At 40.7% G+C, this 21717-nt stretch overlaps 1 long non-coding RNA gene across 1 annotated transcript in view; it reads right to left on the reverse strand.

Moving 5' to 3' along the window:
* Nucleotides 1–20218, reverse strand: part of LOC118521005 (uncharacterized) — a 53437-nt gene extending 33219 nt beyond the window's left edge. The window contains exon 1 of the long non-coding RNA XR_013446725.1: nucleotides 20084–20218. This is a non-coding gene — a long non-coding RNA (uncharacterized LOC118521005). The remainder of the gene's footprint in view (nucleotides 1–20083) is intronic.
* Between the last annotated feature and the right edge of the window lie 1499 nt (nucleotides 20219–21717).

A 21717-nucleotide genomic window follows, 5' to 3' on the forward strand; every position in this document is an offset into this window, starting at 1 on the left:
ATGGATTGTATGTTACATTATGTTACATTTTCTAAAGTTCACAGCGTGGTTGTCATTTTGCTAAGAATCTATATACCAAGAATTTCTGCTTGGCACCATAATGTAGTTTAACTCCGGGATGATCTGATTTCTGGTGTCTCTATGGTGAATGAAGGGAGAATGGGGTAGAAGTAGAAAGTTAGCTCTATTTGCGGAGAGATGCATTGATTCTGAAAGATTGATGCATTCATTTTTTTCGCCTATTTGGTGCTTTCAAAACCAATGAGCATCCAAGGCCCAGTTCTGGCTACTAATGAAGTTTTTATTTCTCCACTTTCTATCTTAAAACTTTGGTAAGGGAGAATATTTGCTTTTCCAATTGCAATCATTTTCATTCCCCTTAGAGCAGGCCTAGCCTTGAAGAGAACTGGAACTATTTCTCTGCTACAGAAAAGTAAAGAGATCCTTGAATCACAGAGGAGGGAAGGTGTTTGCATATATTAATAAATCGGGATGGGCTAATGCAGCTATGTCAGGCAACGCGTACAGATGTTTGTCTTACATTTTATATTCAGCAAAAACATAGGTTTTCCTAGCATCACACCCCACCTTCTGACTTCTCAGTTTGATCTAGGAAAGGGGTCTGCAAACTGCAGCCTGCAAACTAAATCCATCCACTGCCTGTCTTTGTAAATAAAGTTGTTTGGAACAGAGTCACACATAATTCATTTCTGTCCGTTGCTGCATTCGAGCCACAAAGAAAGAGGGGAGCAGTTGTGACAGAGACCACACAGTCCACAAAGCCTAAAATTTATGCTCTGGCCCTTTATGGGAAAAGGTTTGTGACCCCTAAACTAGGAAAAGGAATCTTACTGATTTTATTTAATTTGTCTTTAAGAAAGCATGTGTGTTGAAAATCATTTTTACTGAGAGAACTGGGATGAGGATTACAATGAGCCTAGAATAGGAATCAGACCCTGCTGGCCTTTCAGGAAGGCTTTCTAATGTTTAACCTCTGCTATTTCTACCCCAAAAGTTTCTTGAATAGATTGGTTAATTAATAGCAATGATCTGATACAAGTTATTCATAGTTTGAATGGCTTTTAACTTGGAAAAACTGCCTCTCCACTGACTTTTGATTTCCACTTATGGACTAGGGAAGCAATTATTTCATTTTATTTTTATTGCATTACATTTTGATCAGACACATTACTCAGGAAAGGTGGAATTAGGAATAAGTGATAGTAAAATGTTAGAGCATACCCACCCCATAAAATTGTCTCATTGCCTATATCTCTCCCCTTTTGGTCCTCCGTTCGGATAGTTTACCTTCAGTTGTTACGACCCTTTAGAACGTGTTGGCAGCTTCAGTGGTGGTTGGCCGTGAGGACTGGCATGCACCACACAACACTATGTGACTGGGAGGATGCCAACCATTTATGACCATTGCCTCCCACATTCTACTCTTAGAACATGAGTTACATGCACCCATTTGAGTATGGTTATGGTAGAGCAATGAGACTAGATGGATGGATAAAGAAATATAGGTGATTAGATGGTGAGATAGATAGGGAGATGATAGATAGATAGATAGATAGATAGATAGATAGATAGATAGATAGACAGAGACACAGGATTAGGAGTTAAAAGACTCAGATTCAAGTTTTGCCTCTACACTTAACTCAGCCAAGTCAGCTAGCATCCTAAAAATAGTAATGTATTATGAGAATGTCATAAAATATCTTAAAGAGGAAATGTGATAATATGTATGAAAGTACATTTAAGTGAAAAGTTTATAATTATAAACTTATTGTGACAGGTCTAAAAATTACTTTTTACATAAAGTTCATAGCATTTTCCCCAGCTCAAGAAAGAGAATCCTCTGCAGAGAAAGGGGAACCCTCTTACACTGCTGGTGGGAATGCAAGCTGGTGCAGCCACTCTGGAAAACAGTGTGGCGGTTCCTCGAGAAGTTAAAAATAGAGCTACCCTATGACCCAGCAATTGCACTCCTAGGGATTTACCCCAAAAATACAAAACTAGTGATCTGAAGGGGCACCTGTACCCCAATGTTCATAGTAGCAATATCCACAAGAGTCAAACTATGGAAAGAGCCCAGATCTCCATCGACAGATGAATGGATAAAGAAGTTGTGGTGTTTATATACAATGGAAATTACTCAGCTATCAGAAAGAATGAAATCTTGCCATTTGCAATGATGTCGATGGAAGCAGAGGGTATTATGCTAAGTGAAATAAGTCAGAGAAAGACAAATACCATAGGATTTCACTCATATGTGGAACTTAAGAAACAAAACAGATGAACATAGGGGAAGGGAAGGAAAAAATAAAATAACATAAAAACAGAGAGGGAGGCAAACCATAAGAGACTCTTAACTATAGGAAACAAACTAAAGGTCACTGGAGGGGAAGTGGGTGGGGGGAAGGGGTAAATGTGTGATGGGCATTAGGGAGGGCACTTGTGATGAGCACTGGGTGTTATATGCAACTGATGAATCACTAAATTCTATCCCTGAAACTATTAATACACTATATGTCAACTAAATTGAATTTAAATTTAAAAAATTAAGACAAAGGAAAAGGAAAGGAAAGAAAGAGAATCCTCCTGGCATTGCCCAGGCCAACCCTGTCCCTCCTCCCTGCTTGCAAACAGGATGGAGCTCATGTAGCCAGAGCTAGGACAGGTCAATGTGCATTGTAAAGGAATGGTGGGGGAGCCAGAGAAAGGTGGGTAGGATGCTGGGTTTGGGGGTTGAAGTAAGTCTGGGAGCTGCAGAGCAGCTTCTAGTGTGTGATAAAACGAGAAAGGAGAGAAATTAGGGTTTTAGTAAGTGCTGCTCAGGACCGTGCATTTGACTATCCATCCTAGTCTGAAAAATGTAACAAAGATTTGCTATTTCAAAATTCAGGGGTTTCTGAAATTTATTTCTTTTAGCCGGAAAAGGCCAAAAAGGGGATTAAATTTCATAGTTCATCCAGGCTTTTTTTTTTTTTTTAGATTTATTTATTTATTTTAGAGAAAGAGAGAGAGTGAGCAGGGAGATGGGCAGAGGGAGAAAAATCCTCAAGCGGACTCCCAGCTGAGCACAGAGCCCAACGTGGGGCTTGATCCTAGGACCCAAGATCATGACTTGAGCCGAAATCAAAAGTCAAATGCTTAACCAACTGAGCCACCCAGGTGCCCCAGTTCATCTATGCTTTTAAGGGTATATTATGCATTATCATTCTGAGTCCCTGCTTTGTTATATAGTATCACTCTTAGGTAGGCCTGAATTTATGCAAGTGGTGGCTCTAGGTGTTTTTAAGTTATATACTGAAGATTGTCTCATTTAAAAAGCCCTCCTCCAATTCTTAATCTTAGGAAACAAACTGAGGGTTGCTGGAGTGGTGGGGATGGGAGGGATGGGGTGGCTGGGTGATGGGCATTGGGGAGGGTATGTGCTATGGTGAGCCCTGTGAATTGTGTAAGACTGTTGAATCACAGACCTGTACCTCTGAAACAAATAATACATTATATGTTAAAAAAAAAAAAAAAGAAGAAGAAGATAGCAGGAAACGAAGAATGAAGCGGGGAAAATCGGAGGGGGAGACGAACCATGAGAGACTATGGACTCTGAGAAACAAACTGAGGGTTCTAGAGGGGAGGGGCGGGGAAGGGCTAGCCCGGTGATGGGTATTAAGGAGGGCACATACTGCATGGAGCACTGGGTGTTATACGCAAACAATGAATCATGGAACACTACATCAAAAACTAATGATGTATGATGACTAACATTAACATAATAAAATAAAATTTAAAAAAAAAAATAAATAAATAAAAAGCCCTCCTCCAAATCAGTTAGAAATGTCAATCATCTGTATCTGTCAGACAATGGCAGAGTACCATTTCCAGTGAGTCACAGTTAAAATATTAGTTCAGAGATTTTTAAATTCTCAGGCTATGGGTTTATGGGGGTGTGATGAGAGCATAGTTGGAAACAAACAAAAAAAAACTTATTTTCAATCTATTCTTTCAGAACAAACTAAGAGTACTCAGTACACATGTCCTTGTCTGTTGGTGATACATAGAAGGCAGAGCCAAGACTGAAAACTGAAAAATAATAATGGAAATTTTTTTAAAAAGATTAAGACACCTGCTTGACAATAACCAGAAAGGCCTTCAGGACTGAGTCAACATGATGGTAAACTGGCCCTGAAGTATTTGAAACAAAAGCTACAGTTTAATGATGGAAGAGAAATCATTGTTGAGCACCTACTATGTGCCAAAAATATGTTTTACATACAGTTTCCCATTTAACCCACCCATAACCCTCTAAAGTAAACATAGTGACCATTATTGTATGGAAAAGAAGTTGAGGGTTAGCAACCAAATGGTAGGGGTAGGATCTGCACACAGGTGGCCCTGGTTCTGCCGAGCCATGTTCCGCTCCTGGGGGAACAGTAGTGCCAAGCTAGCAAGCCTCAAGGTGAGAGCAGGAATCCCAACTTCAAGACGGCTGGTGGCTCTACTGCCTCTGACAAGTTCAGTGACTCTTCCAGAGCTACATAATTCATTAGTGAGATATCCTAGAATTGCCATCCCCTAATGCTTTTTCTATTGGCATTTCTAGTCACCTTGCCCTTTTATCCTGCTTCCTATATCCAAGGAAAAAAGTAGCCAAAATTATGATATTTTAATAGTGTTCTTTATGTAGATTGTAGAAAAGAACAGCTATTTTAGTTGCCTAGGGCTGTCATGAAAAAAATCACACAAACCTCGTGGCTTAAAGCAACGGAAATTCATTCTTTTGTAGTTCCGGAGCATGGAAGCAGAATTCAAGGTGTTGGCATGGGTTGCTACCTTCCGGACGCTCTGGGAGAGAATCCATTCTCTGTTTCTCTCCTAGTTTCTGGTGGTGGTCGGCAATTCTTGGTTTTCCTTTACTGGTAGCTGAGTAACTCAAATCTTTGTCTCCATCTTTACCTGGACTCTGGGTCTCTGTGTCTTCTTTTTCTCCCTCTTATAGGGGCACTTGTCATTGGATTTAGGGCCCAACCTAAGTCCAGGATGATTTCATCTGGAAATCCTTAACTGAATTACATCTGCAAAGACTCTATTTCCAAATAAGGTCATACTCACAGGTAATGGGGGTCAGAACATGCCATATCTTTTGGGGGTGGGGGACACAATTCAACTCACTATCTCAGCAAATGTGCTGTGACCCCCAAGGTGATATCTAAGCCCATGAGAGCAACAGGCCCTATAAACTGTGCTCCAGTAATAAGGAAGAGGGGAGCTGTCATCTCATCTCGGAATTATGGATGTATGTGCTGTTAGCTGGGCTTTCCAAGGATTCAATAGGGACTGTCGTCTGAGCCCCAGGGGCTTCACTTCTGTGCCCTTGGGTAAGTGGCTAAATGTCCTTAAGCTTTAGTTTCCTTGTCTATAAAATGGGGGAACAATAGTAACATCAACATCCAATTTTGACTATTATATATAAAAAGTTATTTTTATATTGTACAATAGTAATTTCATTATTAGCTAGTTCAAAGTCCCAGTAAATAATTCCATTTCCATTTTTTTGCATAGCTTTTCCTTCTTCCATTCTTTCAGGGTCAGTATTGTTCCCACAGTATCTTTTGAAAACTTTTATTTTATGTCAGACCTGTGGGACAATCTAAAATAGTTTTCTATATCTTATATTTACATTGAAATGACTATATGCAGGTGTATACAGGCAGGAAAGTAGAGGTGATATTAACAACAATTAATTATGAAATCAAATATTTCCAAAGTGAAGCTACATCTAAATATTTTACTACACTCATAGCTCACAATATGGCTTAGCCTAATATCAGATTAAAAAAAAAAAAAAGAAAGAAAAGTTAAATGTCTTTGGCAAATATCATGTAAACTTATCCTTCTGAAAACAGTTTCATGATCATTTAAAAGGAAATGAATAATATAATTCAAAAATATAAATAGATGATCATATTGGACTGCAATGAGAGCAGATGTTTTAAGTTATGTAAAATCTTACCCCATCTGGTAAACAGTAAAAATGTCTCAACAACAACCCACAGATGAAATGTTGCCAATAAAGTGAGGATAGTGGGGATTGGGTAGAAGTCAATTTTATTGGATTACTTCATAAAAAACTTAAAGGCTATTAATAAATATATAAGAGTTTCACCTCTTACAACTATTATCATTCCAAAAACCATTTTCAAAACTGTTAGAAACTGCATGATCAAGTATACTATCCATCACAGTTGTTAAATGAAACAGTTTGCTTTTGCCCATCACAGTTGTTAAATGAAACCTGGAATCTAGAAACCCATACTGGAGTGGCTATATGTTTAATTGAAACATGTACTCCACCCCCAATCTAGGGAGGATGAGCACCAATAAGAGAATAAAATTAGAGATGGACCAGCCTCCCACTGTTGCAGACCCCATTCTGTTTATGAAGAGTAGGCAGATCTATCAGGAACATTTGGTTTATGTCAGTTTGCCTTATAGCTGGGTTTCATTGTGTGAAACTATTTCCAGTCTTCTCAGCTACAAATCGGTGGCTACCAATAAAATCTTGCTGCATTATTCCAAGTTGAATTAGTACCAGGAAAGTTTTATAGGAGCGTTAGAATTGATAAAGTCTGTTCTTCAGCCTTTCTACCACTTGGGTCTCAAAGTCGCCATTCCCATCACATTTCTCCTCTTTGTAACTGCTCTACGGAAACCCCAGACCACTTCACTTATTCATTCTACCTGGAAGGAAGACCAGCAAAGATTCACCTACCACAAAGAAGTCTGTTAAAAGTTAAATTAATCACTCCCCAAAATGTGCGGATTCTTGATTAAAACAGTAAGAGGATTTCTCACATTTATGAAGAGGGATCCTAGACGCAGAGAGAAAGTGAAGGGAAAAGATTTTAATTATAAGGACGAGTTATTGTGCTGATTTTTAAATATGTTCTCAGAATTCAATTAAAGAGGTACCATACTCACATAAACACATACCACCCCATTCCCCAATGTTCTATATATACTAGAAGTGTGTTCAGAAAAACTTTTTTCATAGATTAATAGAAATGAGACAATTAAAACTACCTGGCCAAGACAATGAACATGAAAAATACAAATTAGTATTCTTTTTAATGGTTTTCCAGTCTTACACACAGAGTTCTTACAAATGCTTCCAGTGGGGGGGGGGGGGGAAGAAAACCCATCAATATCAATTTAGATGAAATAAGCCCTGGTCTTAAAAGAGACAGCTGAATTCAACATCTATATTAGCTTTGAAAAATCGATATCAAAAAATATCACATTCCTGCTTAAAACCCTCCAATGGCTTCCTACTGCATTAAAACAGAACCCACACTCCTGGTCCTGAGTGATGTGGCTCCTGCCCATCTGTCCAGTTCCATCTCCTACCTCTTTCCCCCTCACCACAATATGACTTCAGACCATTCCTAGAATATGCCAAGCCTTTCCTGCCTCAGGATTTTGCCGATCCTACTCTCCAGAATGTTCTACTTGGCCTGCCTGCTGCCACTTCCCAGAATGGCAATTTTTCAGCCTTCAGGTCATCACTACAAGGGAGCCTGCTCTTATACCCAACTAATGAAATATCTCCCTTCCTCAGAGACTCTTTTATCCCATTATCCTGTTTGCTTTATAACTTGAATCACAATTTGTAATTATTTTGTTTGCCTATGTTTCCTGTTTATTGTCATTCTCCCAACAAATTCCATGAGAACAGGGACTATGTGGGTTTTGTTCTTTTGTTCTATTTGTCTCCCTGGCACCTAGAACAATGCAATTAGAATGTACTTAATAAATATCCTTTGGATGTGCAAGTTTCGGAGAGAGATGCAGTGATGACATGATTCATTGTTCTCAAAGAACTCACAGACTGAAGGGAAGAGAAGATAGAAACACAAGCAGAATAAGAGAGGAATGTGAAAATGCTAAAAACAGGGCATGGAAGCAAAATGCAAAACCAGGGGATGGAGACAGAAAATAGGCAGTAAAGACCAGAATAGAGTTATGGAGATTTAATGAAAAAGGGTGAAATCTGAAAGTGTGATAAGAACCTCAGGAACAAAGGCACAGGAGGAGACAGGTACAAGAGGCTGTGCAGGACAACGGAGAGTCTGGGACGACACAGCAGTGGGTGGATGAAAAGGAAGTGATATGGGAACAGCACAGGCAAGGCGGCTTGGGGACAGAGAGCAGACAGCATCACTGCTCTGCCAAGGTCTTCAGACCAAGCTTAGGGGACACTCCGAGAATGGTCCCCTCCGCAGAGAGAATGCCGTATGGTCCCTACGGAAGTGCGTGCCCTAACAGGGCCGGTGCATGCCCTAAGGGGGCCAGAGCCAAGGGGAGCCAACAGAGGACCTGGCTCACAGGGTTTGCTTTGATGCCTCAAGGAAAGCCTTTTCACACCTCTTACCCTCTGCTTGCTTCAGCATCTCCGGCTCTTGATTGAATAAGCCCTCCAGAGATAATGGTTCTATCAGCTGTGCGTCAAAGAAATGGCACCTTACATTTTCCCCTCCTTAAGTGCATTTCATTACAAGTAGCTACCTCCCCGTGCCCCCCACCTCCCCGGGCCAATTCTCAAAGGCTCTGGTGAGTGATAAAGGAAGAGAAGAACGGACTCCAGTATTTGAGGTTTATGTTTCTAAGTAATGTTTTTAAACCCATGTCTAGTTTTATCAAGAGAGGAAATCAGGCAATTTTTCCCAGGGTGAAGATAATGGCTTATGCCTGTGGCGGTTAGAGTATCTGGTGCCCTCTGTCTCTTCCTCTGGCTTCAGTGCTGACTACACACGCACTAAACCTCAGCCAGACGAGGGCCGATACAGTCAGTGGACTGTTTTACCAAGATAAGAATAAAGGTGAAAATAAGTCTTTATGCTCTAGGCACATATGTTTTGCTCTATGATAGCAGGAAGCCCATCCATTAGCTTTTTAGAGAGCTGTTTTCTAGTTGACGTAACAGAAAGAGATTTTAAGTCATCAGAAATAACACCAAAAATCCCCTTAAGACCTGTGTTCCTGCTCGGCTCCCTTTTAAAATCTGCTAGGAGTTTCACTCTTCAATGCTACATAATGCAATATTTTTAATATGAACAGTTTTGATTCGCTGTATGTACGACTACCTATGATGACACCACTTCTGCAATAATATTTCTAAACATCATGGGTGAGGTTAAGCACTGCTTTGTTACAAAGACTCTCATAGCTTGATCAAGCTGCAAAGCTAGGGCTGGCCTTTATGCAATCATCTGATTTTTATTACTCTGAACCTACCCTGCCATTAACCACACACACAGAAAGTAAAATACATAAGAACTTCCCTGTTATTTATATGGGCTTATGTAACCATCCATCCAAAGCACCAAAGTATTAAAATATGCTGGCAGAATCCTGGGATGGCGCAGGGTGTAGGGAGTGGGGGAGGGGAGTAGAGCAACCACCCGAAGGGCAGCTCTCATGACCACAGGTTCAAGGACTTGCTTCTCTTCGCGCTCCTAGAGTCTCTGAACTTCAGGCTGGGGGAGTATGCAACACATGGATGAAGATTTCCCATTCTTGTATGGTCTTCCACCCTAAATAATGATCTTCTATCTTCCCTGTGTATCCACATTTACTATGTAGCATATCATAGACGCTCAAAAAATATGTAAAAATGAATAATAGGAAAAGAAGAAATATTTGAAATTTGTGAACTTAGACAGTATGGTTTTGGGGCACCTGAGTGTCTCAGTTGGTTAAGCGTCAGACTCTTGGTTTCAGCTCAGGTCATGATCTCAGGGTTGTGAGATCAAGCCCCAAGTCGGGCTCAGCGCTCAGTGAGGAGTCTACTTGAGAGTCTCTCTCCCTCTCCCTCTGCCCTTCCCCCCACTCATGCATACTCTCTAAAATAAATAAATAAATCTTAAAAAAAAAAAAGAGTATGGTTTTGCCAAGATTCCCCGAGTTATATCAATATGCCAGGCATATTGGGAAATTCAGAGAAAAATACTCATGCTTCGCAAACTATAAATCTGAGCATACCTCCCCCTACTTAAAGACCTTCGATGGCTTTGCATTGCATTTAGGTTAAATCCAAGCATCTTCCCATGGCTAAAAAGTCTCCGCCTGCTCAGACCCTCTGTCTATCATGCATAGTTCTTTCCTTCTCCTCCTACACACTCTACACACTCTGGTACATTTCAGTTCTCAGAACCCATCTAGCTGTTACCTTGCTTGGAGGACTCTCACCTGCCCCATTCCAATATTTTTAAGACTAAGTCCTTCTTTTGTTTTAGATCTCAACACCGAGTCACTCCTTCACTGAGACCTTTTCTTATTACGTAAATCAGGCCAAACATTACGGGTTTTTTTTGTTCGTTTGTTTGTTTTTGCTAACTTTATAATCTCGCCTCTTTTCTGTTTTCTCTACTGGCCTTAAATATAACTTTCCAATCATTTATTTATGTAAGTCTTTACCGTATGTGTGTGCTTGTCTGTTTTTGTCTCTGCATTAGGAAGTCTGTCCCATGAAGGCAGGGTCCCCTTCTGTCCCGTTCACCATTGTATCCCTAGCATCTAGCACAGTGCCTGGAAAATGACAGAAGTTCAGTAAATACTTACTGATTTTAAAATTGAAGAGTTAGGCACCAGGCAACTGGAACTTTACTATTTCCTCCTGAAACTACATCTCTGGGGAACATTTTTAAGTATAGTTGTTTTAAAGCATCTCTGACCCACGTTTTTCAGGCTATCCTTGGAGTAAGGAGTCATTACATCTCTAATATGAGGATCAAGTGACCAGCTACTTGGACAGTTGAGCCATTTAAATATGATCCATTTGTAAGTACAATTTCAGGTCATTTTGCTGAGTATAAAATTACTTGTATTTAAAGGGAGCAATCCCTTTTGGAAATTTGGCTCATTAGCAACACCGAGGAGTAATGGAGTGTGATCAGAACATCAGTGCTTCCCTCCAGGGCAGCAGTGCCTTGGGGCCACTGTCTAATAACTAATCTCAACTTGCTAGCGAAGGAGCCTCTCCTCTGAGTCCTGAGAAACCTGCCTGAGGCCAACAGCCATATGCCTTGCTCCTGGCCTATCTTATTTCACAGAACTACAGATCCTTCTTTCCATTTCTGAAGTGCATTTTGCTTCTTTAAATAGTAAAGAGTGATCCAAGTATCAATCACGTGCAATGTCCAGTGCCAGACACGTGCTCTCAGCTCTTTATTATTAACGGATCCCGCCCCCCCTTATGCATTCATGTCTCAGTTTTGTATAAGTGGATAAATTTGGTGAGGGTTCGTTTTCACTTCTTGACAGTTGCTCTGCTTGTTTAAAATTCTCAGAAGCACGGCCCGTGCCGTATGGAGATGAAATGCACAGAGTCCCTGGGAAATTTAAGTAGAAAGGCAACGGCTATGTCTGCCAGGTTTATCGGAAAGCAGAGTTCCTCTCCCTCGCTCTGTACATCTTGCTTTGAGAAATGCGCAAAAGGTCAGTTGGAATGCAGTCTCATCAAGTCAGCCCTCATCATAAAAGGGCACATGTTAGGTCTTGAACAACTCACAACTATTTTGGCACTTCTTGAGTTGCCCGCACAGTGGGTCATGTTCCTTGACAGTGTAATCACCACACAAAGGTACTTCAGTTGTCCAATTGAAACTTTATGGAGTTGATGGGTTTTTGAATATACTCAGCGAAAAGTCTGACATTGCTAAAACCTGAAAGTGTTAGGATAATTACAGCCCTGAAAGGGCATCCACACGGGCTTTGTAACATGACTAGCAGTATCGACGGTAACAATTTCCAAGGAACTACAAAGATTGAATGCTCTAGTTAGAGGAAAAAAAACATGTATATAAAAAGCAAAAAGCAATATGAAGTAAGGGCGCATAAGTAAGGACAAGTATCTCCCTTCCATTCTTTAAACTGTGCAGTGCTATCCTATTGCATCTAGAAAAATTTAAAACTAGTTACCAGTTACAATGACTACTTACCATTCAAAACTAAATGACCCCGCATGACTTACCCATGATCACTTCTCAGCCTTCTTGTCCTCCTGCTCACTCCTCATCTCCTCCAGGCCAGCTTGTTTCTGCCTCAGCGCCTTTGAGTTGGCCTCTGACTTGATGCTTACCACCCAGATGATAGAAAACATCTCAGCTCCAAGGATCCCCCTGTCCCCACCACCCCCACCCCTGTTTCATTTCCTTCAGGCTTCTCACAATGATCTCTTACCAAAATTATCTTATTTACTTGTTTACTGGTTTTTTATTTGCCTTTCCACTCCAGGAAGTAAGCTCCATGAGGGCAGGAACTTGGTATATCTTATTTTCTGCTGTGTATATAGGCCCTAGTCTGCCACACAGTATCCTTAATAGAGAAGTTCTGAATAAATTAATGATGAATAAAACATTAGTGATAGTGACAAACACGTGAAGGCTTTATATTAATAGAGCACGGCATCACACAGCACTGTAAGGAAAGTATAAAACGGGTGGAGTAGATACAAGGACCAGAGCAGTTCAGGGAAGAGGAATCCCTATGGAATAAAATCAACAGAAGGGGTCCCCTAGGCAGCTGGGCCATAAGAAAAGGGTGAATTTGGGGACAGGAGGCTTGGAGGAAGGGGTCTGCTACAACAAGTGTAAAGGAGGAAGCAATGTATATAATATATTAGGGGGCATATAAATTCATCACAAGATAAAGGAGAGGGTTCAAGTAGGAAAACAATAGGAAATGAGAACAGAGCCTCTATGTGGAAGGCTTTGAACGCTAAGTTAAAAAAAAAAAGGCAGTATAGGATTATAAGCATTGATGATAAAATTACAAAAGAGCAAGACAAGTAGAGTAACAGCATAGGGTTAAAAGCCTTGATAAATTATAAAAGAGCAAGAAAACGGTCATCACAATGATCAGAAAGTGTTACCTCTAGGTAACGAGGTGTTATCAAAAGACAACATGGTCACAGAAGGCTGCCAGAGAAGCTTCTAGAACACTGGCAATGTTCTGTTTGTTGATGGGGCCATTGCTTATACAAATACCTGCTTTGCAGATATTCTTTTAATTGTATACATATGTGCATATGCTATCTTTTTTTAAAATTTATTTATTTATTTATTTATTTATTTGACAGAGAGAGAGAGAGCACAAGAAGGGGGAGTGTCAGGCAGAGGGAGAAGTAGACTCCCCACTGATCAGGGAGCCTGACTTGGGGCTTGATCCCAGGACCCTGGGATCATGACTTGAGCCAAAGGCAGACGCTTAACCAACCGAGCCACCTAGGCACCCCAAACACACATTTTTTAAAGGCAGTAAAACATGAAGGCTAGGAGGGTAGGCACTGTGTAATGATGGCTGGGCTTCCATCCCAGCTTTGCCACTCTCCACCTGTGTATTCTACAGCATGTTCCCTCCTTCCTCTGAGCCTCAGTTCTTCCCTTGGTAAAAACAGAGATAATTTACTACCAACTTCATGGGTTGTCATGAGAATGAAATGAAAGAATACAGACAAACCATTTAAAAGGATGCATGGAAGATAGTAAACATTCCTTGTTGGTATCTGTTCTCATTAATTCCGTTGGCCTTTGTATGTCAATTGCATTCGGTTGGGTTGGGTCTTCCCTGTGTTGTGTGTTGATGAACAAAAGCAGGTGCCATGTTTTTCCTGAAAAGGCCCTCACACCTATGGAGACCCGGTTAACAAGACTCCATCCTGGTGACCCACATCACAGGGACTCCCTCCTTTATCCAAACAATATACCCCAGAAGCTCCAGTGACTTAGGGTTTGAAGATTCATGAGCATGCATAGATCTCGAAGATGCAGTGTCTTCCCAAGATGGATTACTACTGACCTACTGATCTTGGCCTCAACCTAAATTTGAGAAATTATGGAATTGACATGCCAATTTTATTATTATTAAGAATCTGTTTTCATATTCATGCCATCTAAAATCATCTCCTAGCGCACACATGCAGTAATATCAGTGCTCTCGGTGAGAAGGTTTTCTGGAAGTTTAATATGCATATAGGTACTTACTATGTGCCAAGTCTTGCTTTAGGCATTTTTACAAATGTTAATTCATTTAATCCTTATAATCACTGTTTAAGCTATTACCAGTTTTAATACAGGGGAGGGATAAGAGTCCAGTTCAAAAACTATGCCCATGTACAAGAATTATCTGGTGTATTATTTTCTTAGGGCTGCTGTAACCAAGTGCCACACACTAGATGACCTAACCCAAACTTATTGTCTCACAGTTCTGCAGCCTAGACATCGCAATTAACTTATCAGCAGGACTGGTTCCTTTTGTGAGGTCTGTGAGGAAAATCTGTGCCACAGCCTCCCCAGCTTCTGCTGGTTTGCTGGCAATCTCTGGCCTTCCTTGACTTGCAGAAGCATCACCCCAATCTCTGCCTTTATCTTCATATGTTGTTCTCCCTGTGTGCAGGCCAAATCTCCCCTTTTTATAAGGACACCAGGAAACTGGATTGGGGCACATCCCATTCCAGTATGGCCTTATCTAATTTCAATTATTACATCAGCAAGGACCCTGTTTCCAAATATGGTCATATTCTAAGCTTCTGGAGATTAGGATACCGTTACATGAATTTAGGGGTACACAAGTCAACCCAATACTTGGAAAGCTCTTAAAAGCAAGGAAATTCTATGTTCATTTAGAACCTCCAGGGATGATGCCCGCTTTGCCATAAATTTCCTGAGTAATTATGGCCCAGCTATTCTGTGACTGGTCCATGGACTTGTACTTGGAAATAACCACTCTAACCCAAGGAGATGATATGAAGAGTTTCTTCTGTCACAGATATTACGAGCAGTTGGAATGCTCTGCCTGCAATCACTCAGGCATGAGGAGCTAAGAATCCGATTTTAGTGAAAATCTTAGCAATGCAAAGGGAGGTACAACCGTGGAGAATGAGTGCATGAACCATACAATGAATATTTCAGTGAATGGAAATGTAAAGAGGGGAATCCGGTATGGCTTTAGGATTCAAGCCTGTCATCAAGATTGTTGACAAAGCTGAATGATTCCAGAGGGAGAAAGGGATTTTTTCCCCTTTCAACAGTGAAAAGCAACATGTATGAAGTGCTCACTCAGGCAAGGCACCACACCAGGTACCAGAAACAGAAAGGTGGGTGAGACTCCATGCCACAGCCCAAGGAGCTCATGGTCTATTGGGCAGAAAAGAGATAAAAAAAATAATACAATTTGATGAGAGCAATAATTATTAAGATGACCAAGATCTATGGGAAGAATCCAGGGGAACATGGTGGGCTCCTCTGGCATCATGCAGAAGTGATTTCAGAAGCTTACACTCAGAAAAAAAACATCTATAGACATCTTATCCTACAAAATAAAAGTTTATCAGAGTTTGACTGTGAAGAGAAACTCTCTCTCTTCACAGATGACATGATACTTTATGTGGAAAACCCAAAAGACTCCACCCCCAAATTACTAGAACTCATTCAGCAATTCAGTAATGTGGCAGGATACAAAATCAATGCACAGAAGTCAGTTGCTTTTCTATACACTAACAATGTAACTGTAGAAAGAGAAATTAAGGAATCGATTCCATTTACAACAGCAACAAAAACCATAAGGTACCTAGGAATAAACCTAACCGAAGAGGTAAAGGATCTATATTCTAGAAACTACAGAACACTTATGAAAGAAATTGAGGAAGACACAAAAAGATGGAAAAACATTCCATGCTCATGGATCAGAAGAATAATCATTGTTAAAATGTCTATCCTGCCCAGAGCAACCTACACTTTCAATGCCATCCCTATTAAAATACCATTGGCATTTTTCAAGGAACTGGAACAAACAATCCTAAAATTTGTATGGAACCAGAAAAGACCACGAATCGCCAAGGGAATGGTGAAAAAGAAAAACAAACCTGGGGGCATCACATTGCCTGACTTCAAGCTATATTACAAAGCTGTTATCACCAAGACAGCATGGTATTGGCACAAAAACAGACACATAGACCAATGGAACAGAAGAGAGACTCCAGAAATGGACTCTCAACTCTATGGCCAACTAATCTTTGACAAATCAGGAAAAAATATCCAATGGAAAAAAGACAGTCTCTTCAATAAGTGGGGCTGAGAAAATTGGACAGCTACATATAGAAGGATGAAACTGGACCATTCCCTTACACCATACACAAAGATAAACTCAAAATGGATGAAAGACCTCTATGTGAGACAGGAATCCATCAAAATCCTAGAGGAGAACATAGGTAGTAACCTCTCCTAGAGGAGAACATAGGTGGCCACAGCAACTTCTTTCAAGACACATCTCCAAAGGCAAGGGAAACAAAAGCAAAAATGAACTTTTGGGACTTCATCAAGATAAAAAGCTTCTGCACAGCAAAGGAAACAGTCAACAAAACTAAGAGGCAACCCACAGAATGGGAGAAGATATTTGCAAATGACACTACAGATAAAGGGCTGATATCCAAGATCTATAAAGAACTTCTCAAACTCAACACTCAACAAATAACCCAGTGAAAAAATGGGCAGAAGACATGAACAGACACGTCTCCAAAGAAGACATACAAATGGCTAACAGACACAGGAAAAAATGCTCAACATCACTAGCCATCAGGTAAATACAAATCAAAACCACAATGAGATACCACCTTACACCAGTTGGAATGGCAAAAATGAACAAAAAAGGAAACAACAAATGTTGGAGAGGATGCGGAGGAAGGGGAACCCTCTTACACTGTTGGTGGGAATGCAAACTGGTACAGCCACTCTGAAAACAGTATGGGGATTCCTCAAGAGGTTAAAAATAGAGCTACCCTACAACTCAGCAATTGCACTACTAGCTATTTACCCCAAAGATACAGATGTAGTGAAAAGAAGGGGCACATGCACCCCAATATTCATAGCAGCAATGTCCACAATAGCCAAACTGTGGAAGGAGCTGAGATGCCCTTCAACAGATGAATGGATAAAGATGTGTTTCATATATACAATGGAATATTACTCAGCCATCAGAAAGGATGAATACCCACCATTTGCACTGACATGGATAGAACTGGAGGGGATTATGCTAAGTGATGTAAGTCAAGCAAAGAAAGACAATTATTACATGGTTTCACTCATATGTAGAATATGAGCAATAGCATGAAGGACCATAGGGCAAGGGAGGGAAAACTGAAGGGGGAGAAATCAGAGAGGGAGACGAACCATGAGAGACTATGGACCCCAGGAAACAAACTGAGGGTTACAGAAGGAAAGGGAGTGGGGGGTAAGGTAACAGGGTGGTGGGTATTAAGGAGGGTATGTGTTGTGATGAGCACTGGGTGTTATATGCAACTAATGAATCATTGAACACTACATCAAAAGTTAATGTTGTACTGTATGCCGACTAAATGAACATAATAAAAAAAAATACGCATCAGAGGTGGGACCAACATTCAATCCTGGTACAAACAGGACCCAGATCCAGGACTATGGTTCTTATTCCTGCTTATTACACAGATGTACACACACATAAGGCACGGAAAATATCTAGGGCTAGGGGATTATGTGTTTTCTGAGGATTCGTTCCCTTTACAAGTTAAGTGTTTTTGTTTTTCCTAGTTTCTGTTTTCTCTGATATCTGTCCACCAAGCTATCCAATAACAGGGAGCAACTTCTTAAATTTCTGTAAAAAAACAAACATCATCGAGCTCAAAGAAATCAAAGAACTTCAGGATGATCTGGTCCAAGTCATCATCACCTCCAGTCCTCCAGGATAGTATTTTTGACATAGAAACAGGTCATGTTAAAATCAGAAGTGAGGACCCATTACTGCTCAACTGAGCCTTTGCCAGGATTATTTTTGCATCATTTCAGGGGTGTCCACAACTTGTCAAGAGGAGACCATACGTGCCTATTTCCTGTAGCCTACCAATTTATTTAGAAGGGATATCAATCAGAGCGAAAGGTAAGGTGGCAGCTGAGAGCGCGAGGAGAAGCATCTTTACACATTTTTCCCCTTGCCCCTTACTTCCTCGTGTGTAAAAGCTGATGCCAGTCTGTGCAGGTAGGACTCTGCCAGAGTGAAGGAAGATGACCAATCCTTGCTATGCCATAGATTCTTTATACTTAGGCTTACATCTTCCTTCCTTCCAAAAAAAAAAAAAAAAAATTTACAGCAATTATTTATGAATTTCTGGCCGTTTCAGTTTCCTATTGCTGCTGTAACAAATGATCACAAACTTAGTCAGTTATAACAATGCAAACTTATTATTGCACAGTTTTGTTGTGAGAAACAGAACACGGGTCACCCTGGGCTAAATCAAGTTTAATATCAAACAGGGCTGCTGTGTTCCTTCCTGGAAATTCCCAGCAATAATCTGTGTCCTTGCTTTTTCTAGCTTCTGGAGGCTGCCCGCCTACCCTCCTTGGTTCGCGGCCCCTTCTTTCATCTACAGAGCACATCACTCCAATCTCTGCTTCCATTGTCACAGCTTTGCTGATTCTGACCCTTATGCTTTCCTTTGCTAAGGGTCCTTGTGATTGCATTAAGCTCACCCAGATGACCTAGGATCATCTTGGCATCTCAAGATCCTTAACTTGGTCACATCAGCAAAGTCCTTTTGCCATGCCACACTCATAGGTTATGGGGATTGGAGCATGGGCACCTTTGACAAAAGTGGGGGGCAGGAGAGATGTTATTCACCTACCACACTGAGTAAGGAGCTGTTTACAAGGTTTTGGCTCTCTTGCTTCTTGAACCAAACTACTCCGGGAAGAGCACATCTTCATCTTTTAGTCAACCCTGGACAACATCTTAGACTCCAGTTTGTATGAGCTTTAAAAAGCCAGACTCTTAGCAACCACCAAAGGAGTGTTTCAGCTAAGACACCCGTGTCTTTAGAGGAAGGAGGCAGATATGATTGATAAGGTACTGAAAGTTAGCCTGTCTTTGCACCATTAGATTCTATGTAAGTTTCTTGTAGCTCCAGCAGAGCAGAGCATATTTCCTCCTGCAGGGTAGGCATATAGTAACTTTAATCTTTATTGAAAGAGTTAATGAGCCTATTATAAAAATAGGTGTAATTTGATATGCCAGTATTTTTGCATGGCAGGATCAAAATTAATTTAAAAATAGTAGGGTTCTAGTCAGAAGGGACATAAAAACACTCAAAATTAGAAAAGTAGAAATTCATTTTAGTCCTCCAAACAGCTCAGAAAACAAAACAAAAACAAACAAGTGAAACTATTTATAACAAGCTCCCGCTCTTTACAGTACCTGTTATATGTGTTACATATACATTTACTTGAATGCTTGATAATAATAAGTGAAGGTAAAACATTTAAAGGCAAATCGACCCACTTTCCTGGCACAGTAAATAAGGTCTGTGAAACTAGACATAGTAATTCAGTGTTACTCAAATAACACATTTTATCTTTTGTTTACCACCTGCTCCCATTCTTTCCTAAAACAAACTTGGCAACCATGCCTTGCTCATTTCATTTCATTTTCTATGAAAGTAAAATCTCATTCATAATCTCCACATCCTACAAGTCGCTTGTAAATCTGATGTAGGTAGGCGCAAATTCATTTCCACCCACATAGTTTAAGGTTTTTTGTTCTGTTTTGTTTTTTTACCCACCAATCAGCAATAATAATAAATAATGTTTAAGGTTTTCCCTAACCCCTGCCTCTCCGGCTAGATGCAGAAGCAGTAGCCCTTGCCCCCACCACCAGACATTTCTGGACTGAAAAGTGTCTTAGTTCTGTAATCTCAAAGGAAAACTCATTTTCTTATGCACTTTTAAAATTAATAGTCTATAATGCATTCTCTTTATGAGTGCAAGAGAATAGAATACAAAAACAAATGCTTATTTGTTCTCTCTGCTGAAATTGTCTAATGTTAGAAGAAGAAACTTTGCTTTCCACAGAAAATATTGGCTTCCCCATTAGCCATCTGCTAGATGGTGGGAATGTTCTGTGTGGCTTTCTCAGCTGGAACATTTGGAAAATGAATACATTGTTGCAAGAACTCACATTGTTGGCCATAATGTTTGTGATAATGTTGTTGACTTACCAGATGTCCTGGAAATTCCTGGGGTGGAAGTATTTCCAGTCGTTCCAAACCCCTCCGTTTCGCTGCAGAATGGTGTTTGGGATATATGACTTTCGCTGTTTCTCACGGCTTACCATGGTATTTTTCATTCGGTCACTCTGTAGACTAAAACAAGATGGGAAAAGATACCACTGAACTATTCATGTTCTTCCAAACTCTGCCCTGCTCCTCAGTGCGTCACAGATCTCTAATTTGCCATTTTTCAAAATAATTTCTTCTGCAACCCCAACTATATGCATCTCTCTGTATGTAAGATTAAATAGCATGACCTTCATAGTACTTGTCTCCAGCTGGTAGGAAAGCAACAAAGTCTAACAGTTGAATGCTTTGCTCACTCATTATGCCTAAGGAGCTTGTTTGAAATGTGAATAACCTCTGTTTTCAGCCCTAGCCTTCCCTTTTGAAATGAGATTAATGAAGTGATGAATAAAGTGAAGAGTCCTTTACACTTTGGCATGAAAATAGATTAGACTTCTTCTTTTGCAAATGGAATTATCTCTTACAGATCTGCTTCTCTACCTGTTCGCCTTTCATTTAAAGCAACAGAATTCTCTGAGCAGAGCGGGACCTTAGTCTGGATGGGAATCCATTTTAATATTCCACGGAGTCTTGACTGTCGTGCCAATCACACATGGCTATATGTCTTTGTCAAACTCTACTACATGATTCATTTTTATCCCTTACTTCTATCAAAAGGACATACTATAAAGGTTTACATCTCCGAAGATTTTTAAAGGCAATTTAATTTATATTCGAGTACCCTATCCTACCACATCATTCCAGTTTCGTTTGCTCTTTGGAGTTACATGGTTTCAAGGCAAAGGGGTGGCCTGTCTGGGCTCATGTCACTCATCTTTGCAAGCACCAACAGCTACCCATCGTCCATCTTGGTGCTCTGCTGTCAGCTACGCCACAGCGATGACCCTGTCCCAGTGGCCCCCTCAGCTCTGCTGATTTCTTTCTGTTGCCTGTGGACGGGGGAATATCTGATGAGCTGTCTGGGGCATGTGCTCTCAGACGGACCCCACAGCCTTCCCCTCACTGGGCTTTTCCCTGACAAAGTGGACATAAGTGTTTTGCCCTTAGGTCTCACACCCTCTACTTACGTGGTTCTGTCTCCACAGTGCTCCCTACAAACAAAGCCAGGCCCCTCCCCATCTCCTGGGCACACTGAGGTCTCTGTTCTCCCTTCCCCTTCCTTCCTCATCATTCTACCTTGAGGAATCCATACTCTGGAGGGCATAGCCTCTATTAGAACAATCTTCTAAAAGGGCCCTTTTGGGGAACGTACATCCCTGCGTATGACTTTTCTCCCCCCCATCCTTCCCCTGAGGTGAGAACTACAAAGCCAGCTAACTGCTTGAATGCTGGAAGGGAAGAGGGAGCAAGGAAACATGAAAGACATTTAAAAGCATCTGGTAATATCTCAGTCATATCATGCCACCATCAAGCTAGAAACAGAAGAGAGAAATAGACAGACAAGAAGGCCAAAATGGAGGATGGAGTGTCAATAACTTTTTTGGTAATTTTCTGATATTCTGAGAATTCTGCTCCAACTGCCTTTGATAGAGGCTGGTATCCATACAACACACCTT

This window comes from Halichoerus grypus, chromosome 4 (genome assembly GCF_964656455.1).
Source record: "Halichoerus grypus chromosome 4, mHalGry1.hap1.1, whole genome shotgun sequence".
In the NCBI taxonomy this organism is placed as follows: Eukaryota; Metazoa; Chordata; class Mammalia; order Carnivora; family Phocidae; genus Halichoerus; species Halichoerus grypus.